Source organism: Pristiophorus japonicus, chromosome 6 (genome assembly GCF_044704955.1).
Source record: "Pristiophorus japonicus isolate sPriJap1 chromosome 6, sPriJap1.hap1, whole genome shotgun sequence".
Classification (NCBI taxonomy): domain Eukaryota; kingdom Metazoa; phylum Chordata; class Chondrichthyes; family Pristiophoridae; genus Pristiophorus; species Pristiophorus japonicus.
Window position 1 is genome coordinate 197,760,745 of NC_091982.1, and position 12,018 is coordinate 197,772,762.

The window sequence follows — 12,018 nt, forward strand, 5'->3', positions numbered from 1 at the left end:
GTTGCAATGCACTCTGTCCCCTCTTCTAGGTCATCTATGTATATTGTAAACAGTTGTGGTCCCAGCACTGATCCCTGTGGCACACCACTAACCACTGATTTCCAACCGGAAAAGGACCCATTTATCCCGACTCTCTGCTTTCTGTTTGCCAGCCAATTCTCTATCCATGTTAATACATTTCCTCTGACTCCGTGTACCTTTATCTTCTGCAGTAACCTTTTGTGTGGCACCTTATCGAATGCTTTTTGGAAATCTAAATACACCACATCCATCGGTACACCACCATGCTCGTTATATCCTCAAAGAATTCCAGTAAGTTAGTTCAACATGATTTCCCTTTCATGAATCCATGCTGCGTCTGCTTGATTGCACTATTCCTATCTAGATGTCCCGCTATTTCTTCCTTAATGATAGTTTCAAGCATTTTCCCCACTACAGATGTTAAACTAACCGGCCTATCGTTACCTGCCTTTTTCCTGCCCCCTTTTTTAAACAGAGGCGTTACATTAGCTGCTTTCCAATCCACTGGTACCTCCCCAGAATCCAGAGAATTTTGGTAGATTATAACGAATGCAGCTGCTATAACTTCCGCCATCTCTTTTAATACCCTGGGATGCATTTCATCAGGACCAGGGGACTTGTCTACCTTCAGTCCCATTCTATCCAGCATTACCCCCCTAGTGATAGTGATTGTCTCCAGGTCCTCCCTTCCCACATTCCTGTGGCCTGCAAATTTTGGTATGGTTTTTGTGTCTTCCACTGTGAAGACGGAAGCAAAATAGTTGTTTAAGGTCTCAGCCATTTCCACATTTCCCATTATTAAATCCCCCTTTTCATCTTCTAAGGGACCAACATTTACTTTAGTCACTCTTTTCCGTTTTATATATCTGTAAAAGCTTTTACTATCTGTTTTTATGTTTTGCGCAAGTTTACCTTCGTAATCTATCTTCCCTTTCTTTATTGCTTTTTTAGTCATTCTTTGCTGTTGCTTAAAATTTTCCCAATCCTCTAGTTTCCCACTAACCTTGGCCACCTTATACGCATTGGTCTTTGATTTGATACTTTCCTTTATTTCCTTGGTTATCCACAGCTGGTTATCCCTTCTCTTGCCGCCCTTCTTTTTAACTGGAATATATTTTTCTTGCGCATTATGAAAGAGCTCCTTAAAAGTCCTCCACTGTTCCTCAATTTTGCCACTGTTTAGTCCTTGTTTCCAGTCTACTTTAGCCAACTCTGCCCTCATCCCACTGTAGTCCCCTTTGTTTAAGCATAGTATGCTCGTTTCTGACACAACTTCCTCATCCTCAATCTGTATTACAAATTCAACCATATTGTGATCACTCATTCCGAGAGGATCTTTTACTAGGAGATCGTTTATTTTTCCTGTCTCATTACACAGGACCAGATCTAAGATGGCTTGCTCCCTTGTAGGTTCTGTTACATACTGTTCTAAGAAACAATCCCGTATGCATTCTATGAATTCCTCCTCCAGGCTACCCCGTGCGATTTGATTTGACCAATCGATATGTAGGTTAAAAGCCCCCTTGACTACTGCTGTTCCTTTTTCACATGCCTCCATTATTCCCTTGATTATTGCCCGCCCCACCGTGAAGTTATTATTTGGGGGCCTATAAACTACGCCGACCAGTGACTTTTTCCTCTTACTATCTCTAATCTCCACCCACAATGATTCAACATTTTGTTCATTGGAGCCAATATCATCCCTTACAACTGCCCTGATACCCCACCTCCTATCCCTTCTTGCCTATCTTTCTGAATCGTCAGATACCCCTGTTGTTTAATTCCCAGTCTTGCCCACCTTGCAACCATGTTTCTGTAATGGCCACCAAATCATACCCATTTGTAATGATTTGTGCCGTAAACTCATTTACTTTATTTCGAATGCCTCATGTGAATCTGTACTGAGGGGACACGACTTTCCAGTTTGTGCATATATATTTGAGCAAAACAGCAGCTGTAGCGATATTGTAAAGCAATGGAGATCCAAAGGCTGTGAAATTTGAGTTGTAAGGGGAAGAGTTTTGTCAGGGTTGGACACAGAAAGGAATGTGGTTTGGGATGTGGGTGGTTAAGGATACAAGGAAGTGGGCGGAGATGGCTTTGTGAATGATTGCAAAACTTTACGCAGTACTCCAGGTGTGGCCTCACCAATAACCTGTACAGTTGTAGCAGGACTTCTCTGCTTTTATATTCTATCCCCCTTGCAATACAGGCCAACACTCCATTTGCCTTCCTGATTAATTGCTGTACCTGCATACTCACATTTTGTGTTTCATGCACAAGGACCCCCAGGTCCCTCAGTACTAATGCATTTTGCAATTTTTCTCCATTTAAATTATAATTTGCTTTTCTATTTTTTCTGTCAAAGTGGATAAACTCACAATTTCCAACATTATACTCCATCTGCCAAATTTTTGCCCCACTTAGCCTGTCTATAAGCCTTTCCAGATTTTTGGTGTTCTCCTCACAATGTGCTTTCCCACCCATCTTTGTATCACCAGCAAACTTGGTAACATTACACTTGGTCCCTTCATCTAAGTCATTCATATCGATTGCAAATAGATGAGACCCCAGCATCGATCTCTGCGGCACCCCACTAGTTACTGTTTGCCAACCGGAAAATGACCCATTGATCCCGACTCTCTGTTTTCTGTTAGTCAGCCAATCCTTTATCGATGCTAATATATTACCCCCAACCCCGTGAGCTTTTATCTTGTGCAGTAACCTTTTATGTGGCACCTTATCGAATGCCTTCTGGAAATCCAAATACACCACATCCACTGGTTCCCCCTTATCTACCCTGCTTGTTACATCCTCAAAGATCTCCAGCAAATTTGTCAAACATGATTTCCCTTTCATAAAACCATGCTGACTCTGCTTAATTAAATTATGCTTTTCCAAATGTCACACTACTGCTTCCTTAATAATGGACTCCAGGATTTTCCCAATGACAGATGTTAGGCTAACTGGTCTATAGTTTCCTGCTTTTTGTCTGCTTCCTTTTTTAAATAAGGGCGTTACATTTGCGGTTTTCCAATCCGCTGGGACCTCCCCAGAATCCAGGGAATTTTGGTAGATAACAACCAATGCATCCACTATCTCCGCAGCCACTTCTTTTAAGACCCTAGGGTGTAAGCCATCAGGTCCAGGGGACTTGTCCACTTTTAGTCCCATTATTTTACCGAGTACTACTTCATTAGTGATAGTGATTGTATTAAGTTCCTCCCTCCCTATAGCCCCTTGATTATCCACTATTGGGATGTTTTTAAGTGTCTTCTACCGTGAAGATCGATACAAAATATTTGTTCAACGTCTCTGCCATTTCCCTGTTTTCCATTGTAATTCCCCAGTCTCATCCTCTATGGGACCAACATTTACTTTAGCCACTCTTTTCCTTTTTATGTACCTGTAGAAACTCTTACTATCTGTTTTTATATTTCGTGCTAATTTACTCTCATAAGCTATCTTCCCTCTCTTTATCGTTCTTTGCTAGCTTTTAAAAGTTTCCCAATCCTCTAGCCTCCCACTAGTATTGGCCACCTTGTATGCCCTTGTTTTCAATTTGATACCATCCCTTATTTCCTTAGTTAGCCACAGATGGTTATCCCTTCTCTTACAGTCTTTACTTCTCATTGGGATATATTTTTGTTGTAAGTTATGAGATATCTCTTTAAATATTGGCCACTGCTCATCAACCGTCCCATACTTTAAAGGCGCAGAAATTGCGGTCGGATGCCTCCGACCTGAAAAATTTCTACGATATTACTTGGTGGCCCTGGAGGAGCATGGGATTCCGGTGGGGAGGCCTGCAGAGCCAATCAGGTACATACAGTATTCCACAGCTTTCTCATTAATAGCAATGAGAACTCCGTATCTATGAGTTCTCATTGCTATTAATGAGAAAAAAAACCTACACTAAACACCATAATAAAAAATAAAAAACACATCTCACATAATTAAAATTAATTGAAATTAAAGTTAATAAGTGCCTTAGAAAAAATATATATGTTTCCGATTTTTTAAAACTTACCTTTGTGTTTTTAAAAATTTAATTAAATTATAATTTTGTATGTTTTAAAACTCTTATGCCTGTAAAAGTAGGCTATACGCCTGCTTTTATCAGGTGCAAGAGTTCTGAGGACATTTGCTGGGCAAGATATGGGTAAATACCGCAATCTTACCCTTGCAAATGTTCTCACTCCCGAGATGCGTGCGATCTGTCAAGGAAAAGCCGGTTTTCAGCACGTGCGCATTGTGCATGCCTTCCCGGGTCCGTAGACACTCAGTAGGGACTTGGGGAGGCCGGGATTTCCAGGCCAATCTATTTTCCCAGTCCACTTTAGCCAACTCTTCCCTCATACCTTTGTATCCTTTATTTAAGTTTAGTACACTAGTTTGAGATCCAACTTTCTCACCCTCCAACTGAATTTGAAATTCAACCATGTTATGGTCACTCATTCCGAGAGGACCCTTTACTATGAGATCATTTATTAACCCTGTCTCATTACACAGTACCAGATCTAAGATAGCCTGCTCCCTGGTAGGTTCCGCAACGTATTGTTCAAGGAAACTATCCCGGATACACTCTATGAACTCTTCTTCAAGGCTACCCTGGTCAATTTGCTTTGTCCAATCAATATGAAGGTTAAAATCGCCTATGATTATTGCCGTTCCTTTTTTACAAGCCTCCATTATTCGTTGATTTATACTCCGTCCATCAGTGTAGCTACTGTTAGGGGGTCTATACTCTATGCCCACCAGTGACTTTTTCCCCTCATTATTCCTAATCTCCATGCAAACTGATTCAACATCTTGATCTTCTGAGCCAATATCGTTTCTGACTAACGTATTGATCTCATCCTTTATTAACAATGTTACCCCATGTCATTTTCCTTTCTGTCTGTCCTTCTGAATTGTCAAATAGCCCTGAATATTTAGTTCCCAGTTTTGGTCACCTTGCAACCACGTCTCTGTAATGGCTATCAGATCATACCCATTTGTATCTATTTGTGCCATCAACTCACCTATTTTGTTACGAATGCTATGTGCATTCAGACAAAGGGCATTAAATTTTTTTTTACCATTTTTCCCTGCTTTGACCCCACTTTCTGATTCACCTTTATGTTTATACATTCTGTCCCTTCCTCGCACGCTCTGGTTTTCATTTCCCCCAGTGCTACCCTGCTCTATTGCCTTCTCCTTATTCTTTGACTTTTAAAATTTTTGCTCAGCTGAATCCTCCCCCCAACTAATTAGTTTAAAGCCCTCTCTACAGCCCTAGTTATTTGATTCACCAGAACCCTAGTCCCAGCATGGTCTAAGTGGAGCCCATCCCAATGGAACAACTCCCTCTTAGCCCAGTACTGGTGCCAGTGTCCCACGAACCAAAACCCATTTCTCCCACACCAGTCTTTGAGCCACGTGTTTAACTCTCTGATCTTATTTACCCTATGCAAATTTACTCGTGGCTCAGGTAGTAATCCCGAGATTATTACCTTTGTGGAACTGCTTTTTAATTTGGCCCCTAGCTGCTCATAATCCCTCAGCAGAACTTTTCTTTGTCCTATCTATGTCATTGGTATCCACATGGACCACGAAAACTGGAATGTCCCCCTCCCATTCCAAGTTCCTCTCTAGCACTGAGGAGATGGCCTTAACCCTGGCACCGGGCAGGCAACACAGCCTCCGGGATTCACGCTCGCGGCTGCAGAGAACCGTATCTATCCACCTAATGATACTGTCCCCTACCAGTACAACAGTTCGTTTTACTCCCCCCATTTGAATGGACCCCTTTACCATGGTGCTGTGGTCAGTTTGCTCATCCTCCCTGCAGTCCCTGCTCTCATCCACACAGGGAGTAAGAGCCTCGAATCTGTTGGACAAGAGCAAGGGCCGAGGCTCCTCCATCACTACATCCTGAGTCCCCATACCTTCCTCACTCGTAGTCACACCCTCCTGTTCCTGACCACGGACCACAGTCCAAATTGAATTACTTAATCTAAGGGGTGTGACTGCCTCCTGGAACACAGCATCCAGGTAACTCTCTCCTTTCCTGATGTGTTGTAGTGTCCGCAGCTCGGACTCAGCTCATCACCACAAAGCTGAATTTCCTCGAGCTGCAGATGTGGTCGCCGTGGACCTCAATGGGGTCAACCAGTTCCCACATGCAACAGCAGAAATATATTGCCTGTCCTGACATCTTTAATGTATTTAGTTAATTAAGTTTTTAAGTTTTGTTTTTAATCTCAGCTCTTAATTCAAACCCAATGCTCCAGAAAAGAGAGAAAAACTCACCAACCAATCACTTCCCTTCTTTCCTGTGATGTCATACTTTGATTTTGGTTTTTTTCTACTTTTTGTCTTCAGGTGAGTTGGTGTTTGGGCGGCTCGTTAAAGCTGCTGCTGGGCTCTCCCTCTCGTGCTGCTTTGTGCATGAAAATTTTGGCTCACACTCCAGTGCAGTACTGAGGGAGTGCTGCACTGTCAGAGGTGCCATCATTTGGATGAAAGGTAAAACCAAGACCATGCCTTCCCTCTCAGGTGGATGTAAAAGATCCCATGGCACTATTTCAAAGAAGAGTAGGGGAGCTATTCCCGGTGTCCTGGTCAATATTTATCCCTCAACCAACACCTACAAAAAACCCGTATTATCACAGTGCTTTTTGTGGGAGCTAGCTGTGTGCAAATTGGCTCTTTCCTACATTGCAACAGAGACTACACTTCAAAAAGTACTTAATTGGCTGTAAAGCACGTTGGAACGTTCAGTGGTTGGAAAAGGCATTTTATAATTGCAATTCTTTCTTTGTGCTAGGAATGTAGAGAAGAGAATGTAGGCTATTTGAATCATAGAATCATAGAAATTTATGGCATAGAATGAGGCCATTTGACCTATTGTGTCTGTGCTGTCTGAAAAAGAGCTAACCTGTCTCATCCCACTTTTCAGCTCTTGGTCCGTGGCCTTGTAGGTTACGACACTTCAAATGTATTGTGTTCCTAATACAGATGAGGCTGCACACAGGGAGGTTAAAGTAACAGTGACCTTAGTCTTTAATAAGACACTCCAGAGTGAGGAATAGGCCTTAGGGGCAGGCTAATATACAGTACTCCCAAGGGATCCCTTGGGACTTCAGGGGATGAGCTCCCTGGTGGCAGAACATGGGAGTGCATGCTTTACAGATACACAACATCACTCCTCTCCCAAAGTCAAAGTGAAAACTATTTACAAGGTGAGGCGGTCGGGAGCCTTTCTTTCCCCGGTGGACCGCCTCGGTACAAATGTCTGTTCTGTTGTGTTGGCTGTGCCCTCGCTGGGCTGGCGTGTTGTTGGCCCTGCAGGGCTGCAAGGTGAGCCTGGCCTTGCTGGGCTGTTGGGCGTGATGGGTTCGATTTCCTGGTCCGGCGTGGTGTCGTTGATCCTTTGGGTGTGTGTTGTGGGCTCGAAAAAGGTGGTGTCTGCTGAGGGTTGTTCAGGGCAGTCTGTGAACCGCAGCCTCATTTGGTCCAGGTGCTTTCTGCAAATTTGTCCATTGTCTAGTTTGACTACAAACACCCTATTCCCTTCTTTAGCTATCACCGTGCCAGTGATCCACTTGGGACCATGTCCATAGTTTAGCACAAACACAGGGTCATTCAGATCAATTTTCCGTGACACAGTAGCACGTTTACATTTTGTTGCTGCCGCCTGCTCTCTACCTGATCATGCAGGTTGGGGTGAACCAGAGAGAGTCTGGTTTTAAGTGTCCTTTTCATGAATAGCTCAGCCGGGGGCACCCCTGTGAGCGAGTGGGGTCTCGTGCGGTAGCTGAGCAGTACTCGGGACAGGCGGGTTTGGAGTGAGCCTTCTGTAACTCGTTTAAGGTTCTGTTTGATTGTTTGTACTGCCCGCTCTGTGTGCCCATTGGAGGCTGGTTTAAACGGGGCCGAGGTGACATGTTTGATTCCATTGCGGGTCATGAATTCTTTAAATTCAGCACTGGTGAAACATGGCCCGTTGTCACTGACCAGTATGTCAGGCAGGCCGTGGTGGCAAACATGGCCCTCAGGCTTTCAATGGTGGTGGTGGCGGTGCTTCCCGACATTATTTCACATTCAATCCATTTTGAAAAAGCATCCACCACCACCACATTTTACCGAGAAACCGGCCCGCATAGTTGACATGGATCCTCGACCATGGTCTGGAGGGCCAGGACCACCAACTTAGTGGTGCTTCTCTGGGCGCATTGCTCAACTGAGCACATACGCTGAATTGCCGTACACATGACTCTAAGTCAGAGTCGATACCGGGCCACCACACATGGCATCTGGCTATCGCTTTCATCATTATTATACTCGGGTGTGTGCTGTGGAGATCTGAGATGAACGCCTCCCTGACCTTTTTTGGTAGCACTACGCGGTTACCCCACAACAGGCAGTCTGCCTGAATGGACAGCCCATCCTTTCGCCGCTGGAACAGCTTGATTGGCTCTTGCATTTCAGTGAGGATGCTGGCACAGCTCCCATGCAGTACACAGTTTTTTTACTAGGGACAGCAGAGGATCTTGGCTGGTCCAAGTCCTAATCTGGCAGGCCGTGACAGGTTATTTTTCATTTTCAAACGCTTCCATGACCATCAACAAGTCTGCGGGCTGCGCCATTTCCACCCCCGTGGTGGGCAATGGTAGCCAACTGAGAGCATCCACACAGTTCTCGGTGCCTGGCCTGTGGCGGATGGTATAGTTATACGCTGATAGCACGAGTGCCCACCTTTGTATGTGGGCTGAGGCATTAGTATTTATCCCCTTGTTTTCAGTGAACAGGGATGTGAGAGGCTTGTGATCGGTTTCCAGCTCAAATTTGAGACCCAACAGGTACTGATGCATTTTCTTTCCCCCGAACACACATGCTAATGCCTCTTTCTCAATCATGCTGTTGGCCCACTCGGCCTTAGACAAGCTCCTGGAAGCATAGGCGTCAGATTGCAATTTCCCCGCAACATTAGCTTGTTGTAATACACACCTGACTCCATACGACGACGCGTCACATGCTAGCACAAGTCTTTTACACGGGTTATACAATACAAGCAGCTTGTTGGAGCATAAAATGTTTCTGGCTTTCTCAAAAGCAATTACTTTGTTTTTTCCCCACACCCAGTTCTCACCTTTGTGCAATAACACATGTAGGGACTCTAAAAGGGTGCTTAACCCAGGTAGGAAGTTACCAAAATAGTTGAGGAGTCCCAGGAACGACCGCAGCTCCATGACGTTCTGTAGCCTAGGCGCGTTCCTGATAGCCTCTGTCTTGGCGCCTGTGGGCCGAATGCCGTCCGCCGCGATCTTTCTCCCCAAAAACTCCACTTCTGTTGCCATGAAGATGCATTTCGACCTCTTCAGCCACAGCCCTATGCGATCCAGTCGCTGGAGGACCTCCTCTAGGTTTTGTAGGTGCTCGGCGGTGTTCCGACCTGTGACCAATATGTCGTCCTGAAAGACCACCGTGTGTGGTACCGACTTGAGTAGGCTCTCCATGTTTCTCTGGAAGATCGCTCCAGCCGACCGAATTCAAACGGGCATCTGTTGTAGATGAACAGTCCATTGTGCGTGTTGCTGCAGCTGAGGCCCTTCGAAGACTCCTCCAGCTCCTGCGTCATGAAGGCCGAAGTCAGCTCGAGCTTGGTGAACGTCTTGCCTCCTGCCAGCGTCGCAAATAGGTCGTCTGCCTTAGGTAGCGGGCATTGATCCTGTAGCGAGAAACGATTAATAGTTACTTTATAATCGCCGCAAATCCTGACCGTGCCATCGCTTTTGAGTACTGGAACAATCGGGCTGGCCCACTCGCTGAATTCCACTGGGGAGATAATGCCCTCGCGTTGCTGCCTGTCCAGTTCGATTTCCACTCTCTCCCTCATTATGTGAGGTACCGCTCGTGTCTTGTGGTGAATGGGTCGTGCCTGTGGGACCAAGTGGATCCGCACCTTCATCCCGGAAAAGTTTCCAATGCCTGGCTCAAAAAGGGAAGGAAATTTGTTCAGAACCTGGGTACGTGAGGCCTCATTGACATGCGATAGCGTCGGATGTCATCCCAGTTCCAGTGGATTTTGCCCAGCCAGCTCCTTCCAAGCAGTATGTGGCCATCATCCGGGACAATCCAGTTTGTGCACCGTGCCCTCGTAGGTGACGTTGACCATGGCGCTGCCCAAGACAGTGATAAGCTCTTTGGTGTACATTCTCAGTTTCGTGTGGATGGGGCTCAGGGCTGATCTGAATGCCTTGTTGCACCACAGTCTCTCAAATATCTTTTTACTCATGATGGATTGGCTAGCGCCAGTGTGCAGTTCCATGGCTACGGGTAAGCCATTCAATTTTACGTTTAGCATTATAGGTGGACGTTTCGTCGAAAAAGTGTGTGTACCCCGTGTACTTCAGCATCTGCCACATAGTGGTTAGCAGGTTTTGCAGAGCTTGCAGCTCGTTAGCAAGCTCGTTGGAGGGGCCCCATTGTTCCACAGCTCTTGCAAACATACCCTTTGAAGCGGCATGAATAGGCTGAATGGAAGTCTCCACAACGCCAACAAGGTGTGAATTGCCTTGCATTCATCCTTTGTTGGGGACTCTGAGTCATCTGGGTCACATGAGGCCTGCTGGTAGTTGCAGACTCGTGGGTTCTGCCCTGTACATTTCTGTTCGCAAACACAGTTCCAGTTAATTTATGAACATTGCTAGCACTTGTGTGCTGAGAGATTTGTTTGGTGATATCACTGCTGGACATAAACGCCTGTGCTATCACAATGGCCTTACTGAGGGTCGGTGTCTCTACAGTCAAAAATTTTCATAGGATGGTCTCGTGGCCAATGCCCAGTACAAAAAAGTCTCTGAGCATTTGCTCCAGGTAGCCATCAAACTCACATTGTCCTGCAAGTCGCCTTAGCTTGGCGACATAGCTCACCACTTCCTGACCTTCAGATCGCTGGCACGTGTAGAACCGATACCTCACCATCAGCACGCTCTCCCTCGAGTTAAAATGCTCCCGAAGCAGTGGACACAGCTCCTCATACGACTTATCTGTGGGTTTCACTGGAGCCAGAAGATTCTTCATGAGGCTGTCGGTCGGTGCCCCGCAGACTGTGAGGAGGACCGCTCTCCTTTTTGCAGCGCTTCCTTCTCCGTCCAGCTCGTTGACTACAAAGTACTGATCTAGCCGTTCGACATAGGCTTCCCAGTCCTCACCCTCCGAGAACTTCTCCAGGATGCCCACAGTTTGCTGCATCTTTGCGTTGGATTCGTATTCTCGTCGCAAGTTATTGCGTTCCTAACACAGATGAGGCTGCACACAGGGAGGTTAAAGTAACAGTGATCTCATTCTTTAATAAGACACTCCAGAGTGAGGAACATGCCTTAGGGGCTGGCTTATATACAGTGCTCCCAAGGGATACTGGGATCCCTTGGGACTTCAGGGGATGAGCTCCCTGGTGGCGGAACATGGGAGTGCATGCTTTACATCTACACAGCAAAATGCATATCCAAGTATTTTTTAAATGTGATGAGCATTTCTGCCTCTACCACCCTTTCAGGCAGTGAGTTCCAGACCCCCACCACCCTCTGTGTGAAAAAGGTTCTCCTTTTTGGTGGAGATAAACAGATTTTTGAGCGCTAATTGAGTGAAGGGTTATGGGGAGCGGGCAGGGAAGTGGAGCTGAGCCCAAGATTAGATCAGCCATGATCTTATTGAAAGGCAGAGCAGGCTCAAGGGGCCAAATGGCCTACTCCTGCTCCTATTTCTTATGTTCAACTCCCCTCAAATCCTTCTGCCGATTACTTTAAATCTATGCTCCCTGGTTATTGACCTCTCTACTAGGAGAAATAGGTTTTTCCTACCCACTCTATCTAGGCCCCTCATAATTTTATACACCTCAATCAAGTCTCCCCTCAGCCTCCTCTATTCCAAGGAAAACAACCCCAGCCTATCCAATCTTTAATCATAGCTAAAATTCTTCAGTCCTGACAATATCCTCGTAAATCTGCT